A 10,828-nucleotide genomic window follows, 5' to 3' on the forward strand; every position below is an offset into this window, starting at 1 on the left:
GTAATCCTGGCAAGGACAGGGACTTGCACCCAAGACCCAGTAGAACAGAAGAGAAATGCAGCAGTAAAGTCCAGCTGGAGTCATGAAGTTGGAGAAGCGCTGAATTTTGGCACCATGGTTCAGCTTTGTGCAATGTATGGAAGGACTAGAAAAGGTAAAGTGGAACTTTACTCTTATCTTCAAAATGACAACAGAGGCTCCTTCAGAAATGTTTAGTGATGACAATCTACAAACACATACTTCTAGATAATTGCCGGCTTTGTATTCTTTGCATACCTTATTTCTCTTTTCTTCCACAGTCTTCTCACAGTGGCCATTTTAACTGCATCTATCTTTATTTCCTGGAACTCTGGCCCATGTGACTAGGACATGTGACCATGCACATCATCTCAAGGAAAGAAAATGTATTTTCCTGAGATCTCATGTGATTACAGATGAGATTTCCCAGCAATGCTCTGCTGACGTAACCTTCCCAGGATGTATTGCTTGGGCACATTACATCACTAATGCCCAAGAGGACCAGGAAGTAGAAAAATAATAATTGTAAGTAAAATAAAAATATGTTTGTTTAAATAATGAATGTGAAATGATTTCCTATCAGCATGCAGAGCTGAATACTGATGTGATTTTTAGTGGAAGGAGGTAAATGTCGGCTTTAAAGGCTACGATGACCTTTTATGCCATGTATCATATGACACCCATACTTAGGTGAAACACGGTAACATCGCCGGCCCCCCATTTACCTAAATAGTGGGTTTCTTCTCACTGCAGGCTTGTGCACATTGTTGAATTCAGCTTGGCTGTGCATGGCTCCGCCCAACAGCGGCATCATTCATTCATAGATCCTTTGACAGGATCTGTGAATGGGGAAACTACAAGTTCCATCAGCCACCGTGGCAGAGGGGCTTGTCGTTCTCTCCGCACTTGAAGTCTGCTCATTCTTCCTCCCACGCATGTTACCTTGGAGAATTTGCACAATGTTAGAGTTGTCACCAGAACCAGAAGTGAGAGGAAATCATCTAATGGGGAAAAAAAGATTCCGATGACAACTGTTTAGGGGGAGGGGTGTCAGGTTGAAATAGCCTCATTCAAGGAAATGTCTTTTCCTTTCCTGTTGCATCTCCTCTCCAATACAGGAAGTGGGAGGACATCTCCCCTGGGGACCACATGCAGCAAAATAACCAAATAAGAGTTGTAACCCTTTTCTATCCAAAACGAACTAAAAAATCTTTCCTATATATAAACTCCAATGGATACACAATAAATGCCATTCCATACCATGTACACATGTGTATTATGTAAACATATGACGTGCAGTGTATGAAACACACCGAATCCCCATAGCCTGTGTACATGAAATCTTCCACCCACAATCAGACCACAAGTCCCAGGATGCTCTGCGTCTTAGAACACACTGACTGCCTCTGCAGCGCTATATATAGATCAACACACAGGCTGTTCTCAGCAATTTCAGTCCGCGTCCGCCGTTCATTCCGCTCACACGGAGTCTTCACGGTAGCGGCAATGAAGGGTTAAACACACGGCCACGCCCCTTCACCGCACACTAACTTACACACGCAATCATCAGTACACAGCCCTCACCTTCTAGTCACCTCGGCTGCTCCCACAATGCTCTCTGTCAGTCTCTTTGGGGACAATAAAGTTCGTTCAATTTTTTTTCCTCAATGCAACTTTATTAGAACACGAACAAGAGGAGACAGGAGAGTTGTACTTTGAGCTGCTGCTTGTATTGCTGAACTCCTATTGTTATGATAAGCCTGCAGCTGCTGGTTTAATTTATTAGGCCTTAAAGGAAAATTTCATTACATAAAGTTGGGTTGCACATAGCAACCATGGTCCCCAAATGTAATTTATTTGGATCCCAATCCGTCTGTCCTATCTTCCTCAATTATCCTTCTTTTTGTAAATAAAGATCTGTGCTCTAAAGTGAGCAGTTGTGCAAAGAATAACAAATTTTGCCACAATATTATGTCCATGTGTTTGGTCTGATGTACAGATATCTGTCAAAGTATTATTTCATTGTCAGAAGTGTTTAACATTCCAAATCGTTCATCTAACCTTTACATTATTTGATTTGTTATTTTGAAAAAACAAAATAAAGAAAAGTTGTGATTGAAAAAGTAATTTTGGGTTAAATCAATTATTTTTTTGAGCACTGATGCTCTTGGTCCAGGTTACTGGAGGCATAGTAGGCGCCATGTCATTTGCCTACATACTTCATGATGTAATGTGTCCGTGTTTCCCAACTCACAAACTTGGTATGGAAGCCAGAAAATGGAGACCATGAGTATGTGGTCACGAATAACCATTTTAAATACATATTTTTCATAGTCATACTTTTATTGTATTTACTTTTTTACTGTGTGGACAGGGAAAGTTTTAGAAGAATATACCAGGCCCTGGTCTCACTAAGGTTAGGAATTAAGAACCTTAAGGCCTTGTTCACACCAAGCGTGTTCAAGGAGCAGAGCAGTTAGAGACGGGATCGAAACTGCGTCCAATGTATTCCAATGGTATTTTGGGTATTTTAGTTCACACTGCAGCGTTCAGTTCCAGAGCATGTAAAAAAACTGCAGCAAGCTCTATTTTACCTGCTCTGGAACGCATGCAAACGCATCATAAGCACATGCAAATGCCCTGGAACGCACTAAAAGCCCATTCTAAACTAAAAAAAAAAGAAGTTTTTTTTTAACCAAACGCATCAAAAACGTGGCACAACCCACTGCACTGCGTGTTCAGAAACTCATGCAGATCTGGTCTGCATTTGGTGTGAACAAGCCCTTAGGATCAAGAGTAGAACACACAGAACAAGATTCTATGTATGTATAGTTCTGTGCACCAGCGGTACTGTCCTTCTCCACATCTGCCCAGGTGCTGACTGCGCTGTCCTCATTTCCTAACTAGCAACACTAATGGCCATGCAACGCCATTTAGCTCTCAACCATGCAAGTGAGGGTGATTGTGCTCGTACGCAGACCGGATGGATCCTGTCCAAGCAGGGACACCCGCACCCATACAGACGTACAGATCAGGTGAGCGTAGGGCGGCGTACGGCCGCATACTCCTATAGAGAAGAACAGGCTGCTGCATACAAATCACACGCATCACCTATCCTTCCCGGGAGCGGCCCGGAACGGCTGTGCATGCAGCACGGATCTGTACGGGCTGGCTGTTACTCGTGTGAATGAGGACTAAACACCTTACAACCATTGTACAACTTTCTTTGTCCAGACAACTCACCCTCGTTCAATTTTCATTCAAACAGCCCATCATGCACACCAATGTAGTTCGCAATTAACAATCGTCAGCACCACCACCTGCCCGAATGCGGTCGATGGAAAGAACAGATTTTTGTTTGAGCATGTGCAGTTTTCATTTTGAGATTTTTGTTGTACAACAACACCACTAACCCATCGATTTTCGTCCAACTAGATGAACATTTTCTAGCCTGCTTGAAAGAGGAAAATCTGCCAGTTGTACAGTAATTGCGTTGTGCACTTCCCATCAACTAGCAGATTTTCGGATGAAAATGTGATCGCAGACAAAAATCGGCAGATAATTGTAAGGTCTGTGGGGCTAGTTCACACCAGAACTGCATCAGAACCGCATGCGTTTGCACACCTGTGGTGCGATACAGTTTGCCGCAATGTTACCAGGATTGATGCGTTTATTGTTGTTTTTTTGGGGGGGTTTCTTAATATGGGATTTCAAGTGGGTTCCAGTGCGTTTTGATGCGGTCCGTCGCGATCCGATGCAGATAAAATAGGGCAAGCAGTATTGTTTCTGGCTGCATCGGAACAGACTGTAATGGTGTGAACAGAGCTCAAGAAATCCCATAGGAAAACATTGTGATCTATTTTTGATGCAGCTCAAAAACGGAACGGACTGCATCTGGTGTGAACTAGCCCTAAGGCTGGAGGTAGAAAGTGTGAAGGTGAGAGTTCAATATAGACTGAAAAGAAATAATCAGCGTTCACTATACAAGCAACACTATACAATACTATAGTGCACATCCAGTGTAGGGCAATGATGGCAACAGCAATTGTAGGTCGGATGACACTGAAAGATAGAATGACTGTAATCATTGTATACACCGTCAGCACCATGATGTATGGCTGAGGGCCGCACATAGAAAACCATTTGGCTTTTATGGCCTATGCAAATACCCAGCCATGATACTACTACTTTAAAGCTGAACTCCAGGCTGGAAAAAAGTTACACTTGCAGTGGGTCTCCTCCATACCGCAAGGGTTAATAGTTTGTTAAGTCTAGGGGTTGATGAATAAGGTTGATTCATTACCTTATTACCTGCTTCCAAAACAGCCAGCAATCTCTGATGCTCTTGGGGTATGAGCGGACCCTCGTCGTCCTTGTATATAATGTTATTCCACCGGGCCTGCATTGTACCTGAGGATGTTGGAGAGCTGCGACCGTTGGGTAATGAAGAGGAGCAGCTTCAGGGGACCCGTTTTATAAGGAGGCGGAAGTCTGGGGGAGCGAGGAATAGGATATTTCCCCTTATTCTTATCCCCCTAGACAAAGGGAGCATTTAACCCTTGCAGTGTGGACGGGGCCCCACTGCAAGTGTAACTGTTTCTCCAGCCCAGGGTTTAGCAGTAATTTCAAGGCTGGGTATTTGCACAGAGGGTACACAAGGGGATTACATGAAATATTATTTTTCTATAAAATCTGGTAATCACACTGAAGGATGGTAGTGTCCTGTGATTGATGTATTTGGTAATGATTTACAGTAAATGTTTTAAATTGATTTTTTTTCCCAGTTTAAAAAAAACAAAAACAAAAATTTACAGTGCATGAGTGAGGTCATGATTTTATTGAAGTAGTTTGCAAGCAACCTTTGGGACAGAGACTGCTGTGAACTGTGTGAAAACAATCTGCAATATGTAAATATGTAATATGTAGAATTATACAATTGCAATACTGTTTGATTGCCACTAGAGGCCACTCTTGCACACATTTAGTTCTTATATCAGATATGTGTTATTGTGTTTTTTTTTCTTCGGTAAAATTAGTTTTTTGTTTACATTTTGCCGTTTATTTAACCTTGTTTAAAACACATTTGCAATGTTTCATAATAAACATTTCATCATCTGGAATTATTATATGTATATTGGGCATATATTGTAAAACTGACAAAGCGAAGAGTCGTGTCACCATTATCGGTTTATCTTTCAATCCAATAACTATCAAACATTTGTGATTCTACAGTTTGAAAAAAAATATGCTTCATATATTTTCATTTTTCAGGGCAGAACTAGCAGAAGAAGTATTTGAAGTGCAACTCCTGGGGGGGAGGGGGGGACAAAACCGCTATTGCTACCCAGGAACAACAACAAAGTCCATCATATGAGTGCTATATGATCTATTGCAGTCAGATGCAGAGAGTCTTCCAGGTTTACTAACAAGGATTGCTGCCCAGAGCTACATTAAAGGGTCTCTATGGTCACAGACTAATAATAAATATGTATTTCTATATTCAATTTCCATAAGTTCTATCCCACTCCTAATAACCATAACCATCTAGAAGTTTGTAAACGTACTTATTGAAGATGCCGATAGGATGGACTTCCTCAATGCACTGACACAATTTCACTCAGCCCTGTGACAATGCACGCCCTTGTGTCACAGCTCACAGAGCCTGCCTTCTGAACTAAAACCCATTATCTAAACAATGTGCCATCATCATTGCTTGCTGGAAGCAATGCATGATGGGATATGTCGTTTTGAGAAATCAAGATTACATCACATCAAGCAGAAGGGAAAGAGATGCAAAGCACACTGGGAATCCAGGAAGTTGTTGAAAGTGATGGGCAGACAGAAGGCAACACTCTTTAAATGAAAGGGATTTTTTTTCATGTAAGCTTTGACTGCATTATGGAAATCAACTCCAGTATGTATTCCTATTACAATGCTGATGTTATAAGACGATAGTATATGATGGGACATTACAACTCCTTTGGTGCTCCAATGCCAAACAACCTCCCATATTACAGATCATTCAGAAAATATAGGTACCAGCAGTCCTGATGGTTGAGGACGATAGCCCCTTCTCCCAGGTATCTGTTACATGGAATGTTCCAACCTCTCTGATATTTGATTTGATCATGAATGAAAGATTTATAAAGCCTTAGAATGGCCCTAAAATGGCAAAAATGCAGATTTGTTAAAAATTGTCTAATACAGGTGCATTTATAGCTACGACTACGACTAAGGCCCAGTTTTCGGGGCTGAAACATGTTACATAGTTACATAGTATTTGGGGTTGAATAAAGACAAACGTTTCTTGAACAAATCTACATTCTTGGCTGAAATCACTGCCGATGGCAGTGAGTTCCAGACCTTAACCGCTCTGACTGTAAAGAACCCTCTTCGCCCATTGTACTGGAATTTTTTCTCCACCAACTTTAGGTGGTGGCCTCTAGTCTTTGTAATGGAGTTATGTAAGCATTTGTTTGTTTGCTGCTTTTATGCCTTTTTGCAAATTAAGTATTGGATGGGCGGATGCCCTTGCAAGTGCTGTTTGTTTAACCTATTGCATTGATAGGTACTTTGAACTGATAACGAAGCTCAGTAGGGCCTTTTTTTTAAAAAGGAAGGTAGCGGCATGTCTCGCTTCCATCACAGTCTTACTCCCATTCCAACAATCTTCACTGTCAAGGCCTTCCTGGCCCTGCACAGACTACGCAGCAAAAAAGTCCCAACCGGGTCCTTCTCTTACTGCGACTGCATGCCACAGGCCCCATTTATTTCTGTTAGGAGCTGTACTCCATGAGGCAGCTAGAGGCCTTAGAAATCCTCTAAGATAAGTTTATAGTCCAACGCCTGAGGCAATCCAACAAATGAGACATACTGTGGCCAGACGGTGTGTTAATATGGTCTCCTGAAAATGGTTCTAATCAGGGATGCACCAATACCGATCCTAGTATCGGTGTTGATGCAGAGTACTCGTACTCGCCCCAATGCTCCGATACCGGAACTTCCGGTCAAAGGGAGATCTCCCTCTGATCAGCAGTGCCGAGGAAGCATGGAGCCGGCTTCCTTTCCAATCAGGAAGCCGGGTAGTGGGTTATGACCAGCTTCCCAGCAGGCTTCCCAGCTTCCTGATTGGCTGGAAGCCCGCTTCACGTGTTGCTAAGCAGCCTGGTTTCCTAACCAATTAGGAATGTGGTGCAGTGCGTTATGACTTGCCTTCCTGATTGGGTGGAGGAAGTAATGTACTGCTGTGACTGCTGTGAGAACAGAAATCACAGGAACAATGTATGGCTATGACATGGGTGGGCAACTCCAGCCGTCCAGCTGTGCTTGAACTACAAATCCCAACATTCCTCTGCCTCTGGGAATCATGCCTGTAACTGTTAGTTTTGCAATGCCTCACGGGACTTGTAGTTCCACAACAGCCTCTGTGGGTGCTGATCTTTAACTCTCTTATGGACAGAGACCCTCCTGAGACCATCGAGATGGACAGGGTTCACAGGGTTAATGGTCCACGGGCAGCGAAGCATGACACATCTAGGGATGTGCTGTGCCATGTGCATCTCTCTATATAGTAAAAGAGGAAATGATGTACAAGGCCTGGCTTAAAGAAGAACTCCGGACAGAAATGTACCCTTGCAGTGGGGCTGCCCCCTCACTGCAAGGGTTAATTGCTCATTTTCTTGTAGGGTGTAAAATATAAAAGACATACTCACCTGATTCTCTGTCCTGCAGCGATGACCACTCACCTCTCTCCCTCTCCACTTTGACTATGGAATGTCCCTCGGGTCACGGGTCAATAACTGCTGGAGCCCGGGGGAGAAGAGTCTGTGGGGACTGGTCTAGCAGCCAGGCGGGATCTTGGATCGGGTGAGTATATCTTTTTATTTTACACCCTAGACCAAAACAAGCATTTAACCCTTGCAGTGCAGGGATAATATAGGACTGCGGTATCCTAACAATCAATGAAATCATGTGCCCCCCGCCCCTACAGTCATTGGTTGTTAGAACTGCCAGCGCCCTAACAAACATTGTCACATGTCACATGCATTCTCCACCCTCATCACAGGAGGACGGAAGAGTAACTGCTACCTGTAGGCTGCTCCCCCTCCTGGCTCCCACCCTCTGCCTGCTGAGAAACGTTACAGGGGCACCTTGATGGGAACAACCAATGTAAGGGGGCACGCTGATAGGGACACCTAATGTAAGGGGACACTCTGATGGAACAACCAATGTAAGGGGACACTGATGGGGTTCAACTAATGCAAGAAAGCACTCTGATGGGGACACCTAATGTAAGGGGGGCACTCTGATGGGGACACCTAATGTAAGGGGGCACTCTGATGGGACAACTAATGCAAGAAGGCACTCTGATGGGGACAACCAATGTAAGGGGACACTGATGGAGACAACTAATGTAACGGGGAACTTTGATGGGGACAACCAATGTAAGGGGGGGCTCTGATGGGGATACCTAATGTAAGGGGGAACTTTGATGGGGACAGCCAATGTAAGGGGGGACTCTGATGGGGACACCTAAAGTAAGGGGGCACTCTGATGGGGACAACCAATGTAAGTGGACACTCTGATCTGGACAACTAATGTATGTGGACACTCTGATGGGGATAACTAATGTAAGGGGACACTCTGATGGGGACAACTAATGTAAGGGGACACTCTGATGGGGACAACTAATGTAAGGGGACACTCTGATGGGGACAACTAATGTAAGGGGACACTCTGATGGGGACAACTAATGTAAGGGGACACTCTGATGGGGACAACTAATGTAAGGGGACACTCTGATGGGGACAACTAATGTAAGGGGACACTCTGATGGGGACAACTAATGTAAGGGGACACTCTGATGGGGACAAATAATGTAAGGGGACACTCAGATGGGGACAACTAATGTAAGGGGACACTCAGATGGGGACACCTAATGTAAGGGGGCAGTCTGATGGGGACACCTAATGTGAGGGGGCACCCTGAAGTGGACAACCAATGTAAGGGGGCACCTTGATGGGGACACCTAATGTAAGGGGGCAGTCTGATGGGGACACCTAATGTGAGGGGGCACTCTGATCAGGACAACTAATGTGAGGGGGCACTCTGATGTGGTTGGAATATGGATGTGTACCCATGCTATGTGGGACACTGAGAGCTGATGATTTGCAGTTAGTGGAGGTCAATGTTGATCGGCAATGTGGTCAGAAACAAGAGACTGGACTGTAGAAACCTAAACATGAGTCCACAGATCAGAAAGACATACCTGCCTCATTTTGTTCCGCACATTGCAAGGCAGGGCGTGAATTGTTTATTACGTGTAATGTGATGTGTTTAGAAGAAGGTGTGTTTGTTTACTCTGTGTCGTGGTTCTACTGACAATGATTGGCAGCTCCCTGTAAAACACTTCCACAGTGCATTGTCATACACTGCAATATTACATGACTAATGACGTATGTGAGTGCATGGTAAAAGTGTCACACATATTGTTTCACTTAACACATTATTGTAAAGTGCAACTGAAGGCCAAACTTTTTTTTTTTTTTTAGTTTTGGATGGAATGGAGAGGGGTTAGAAAATCTATCAGGTCTTTCTTGCTGTTTGTGTCCCCATTAGGTAGAGTCACCCTTTGTATTTGTCTTGGTGATTGTTATCACTGAAAGTAAAAGGAAATCCCACATTTTGGATTGTCATCAGAATAGGAACAGATGCAAAATCTTCCAATGCTGCTGACCAGCAGGGATTTCCCTCACTTCCTGTTGTGGCTGGTGGACAGGAAGTGAAGGGAAATCTCCCCAATAGGACACAGATGGCAAAATATCCTAAAAATAGTATTACAGTGTGTTTTATTGATCCAAAACTCTTACATGTATTGTCCCCCGTACATTATACAGGCTCACTTGTTTACTGTATGGACTATGCCGGCGTGGGCAACCTCGGCATCCAGCTGTGCTGAAACTACAAATCCCATCATGTCTCTGCCCAGGAGTCATACATGTTGCTATCACACTCATGCATTGCCTCATGGGAGTTGTAGTTCTACAACAGCTGGACGAGGTTGCCTACCACTATACAATATCACAGTCAAGGCTAGCAGCATTTATTTGTGTGCTCACGTGCTTAAACTTGCATTGCAGCTACATTAAAGTATAGTTCAAGCCAAAACTTTTGTTTTATTTTTAAGAAGTAGGGGAGGGTGAAAAACACTGCCAGTTTTATTTTTTTATTTGTCATCTGTGTCTCATTTTCCTTCACCTCCTGTCTTGTGGATTCAACAGGAAGTGAGAGGATATCTTTTCAATGTAAGGGAATTTCCCTCTTAAGGTGCGTGCCCACACACCTTACAATTATCTGCAGATTTTCTGTGGTCAGATGGAAAAAGTGCAACAGATTGGCCCAGGTGGAGATTACTCCATCCACACAGTTAAGTGTAGATGGAGGAATCTGTTGCACCTTTTCCATCTGACCACAGAAAATCTATACGTGTATGGCCAGCTTTATTCTTTCAGCAGATACATACAGGTTAAAGGAGAACTATGGGGTCAGTGTTTTTCCCCATAGTTCTCCTTAGGGTAACGGGAGGACACAAACTAGCGTCCTCCCGTTACCCTAAGCTCAGTATACCGGGATACTAAGACGCCGCAGCGGATCCCGACATCGATGTCGAGATCCGCCCAGCTGCGTGACTGACAGCTGGCTCTGCCTATCCCTCAGAGCCAGCTGTACCCTGTACAGCGGTGCCTGTTAACATACAAGCGATCCGCCGGCTGTAGAGCCGTCGGATTGCTTGTATTACTGCAATGAACTG

The 10,828-nt window shown here is 43.9% G+C and overlaps 1 protein-coding gene across 1 annotated transcript in view; it reads right to left on the reverse strand.

Annotated features, from left to right (window-relative positions):
- AGL (amylo-alpha-1, 6-glucosidase, 4-alpha-glucanotransferase) overlaps positions 1-1,681 on the reverse strand; it is a 64,578-nt gene extending 62,897 nt beyond the window's left edge. The window contains exon 1 of the mRNA XM_018571684.1: positions 1,603-1,681. The gene's annotated coding sequence lies outside the window, so the exon portion shown is untranslated. The remainder of the gene's footprint in view (positions 1-1,602) is intronic.
- Positions 1,682-10,828: the final 9,147 nt, after the last annotated feature.

The sequence above is a fragment of the Nanorana parkeri genome, unplaced genomic scaffold (genome assembly GCF_000935625.1).
Source record: "Nanorana parkeri isolate BGI_ZX_2015 unplaced genomic scaffold, ASM93562v1 scaffold1809, whole genome shotgun sequence".
Classification (NCBI taxonomy): Eukaryota; Metazoa; Chordata; class Amphibia; order Anura; family Dicroglossidae; genus Nanorana; species Nanorana parkeri.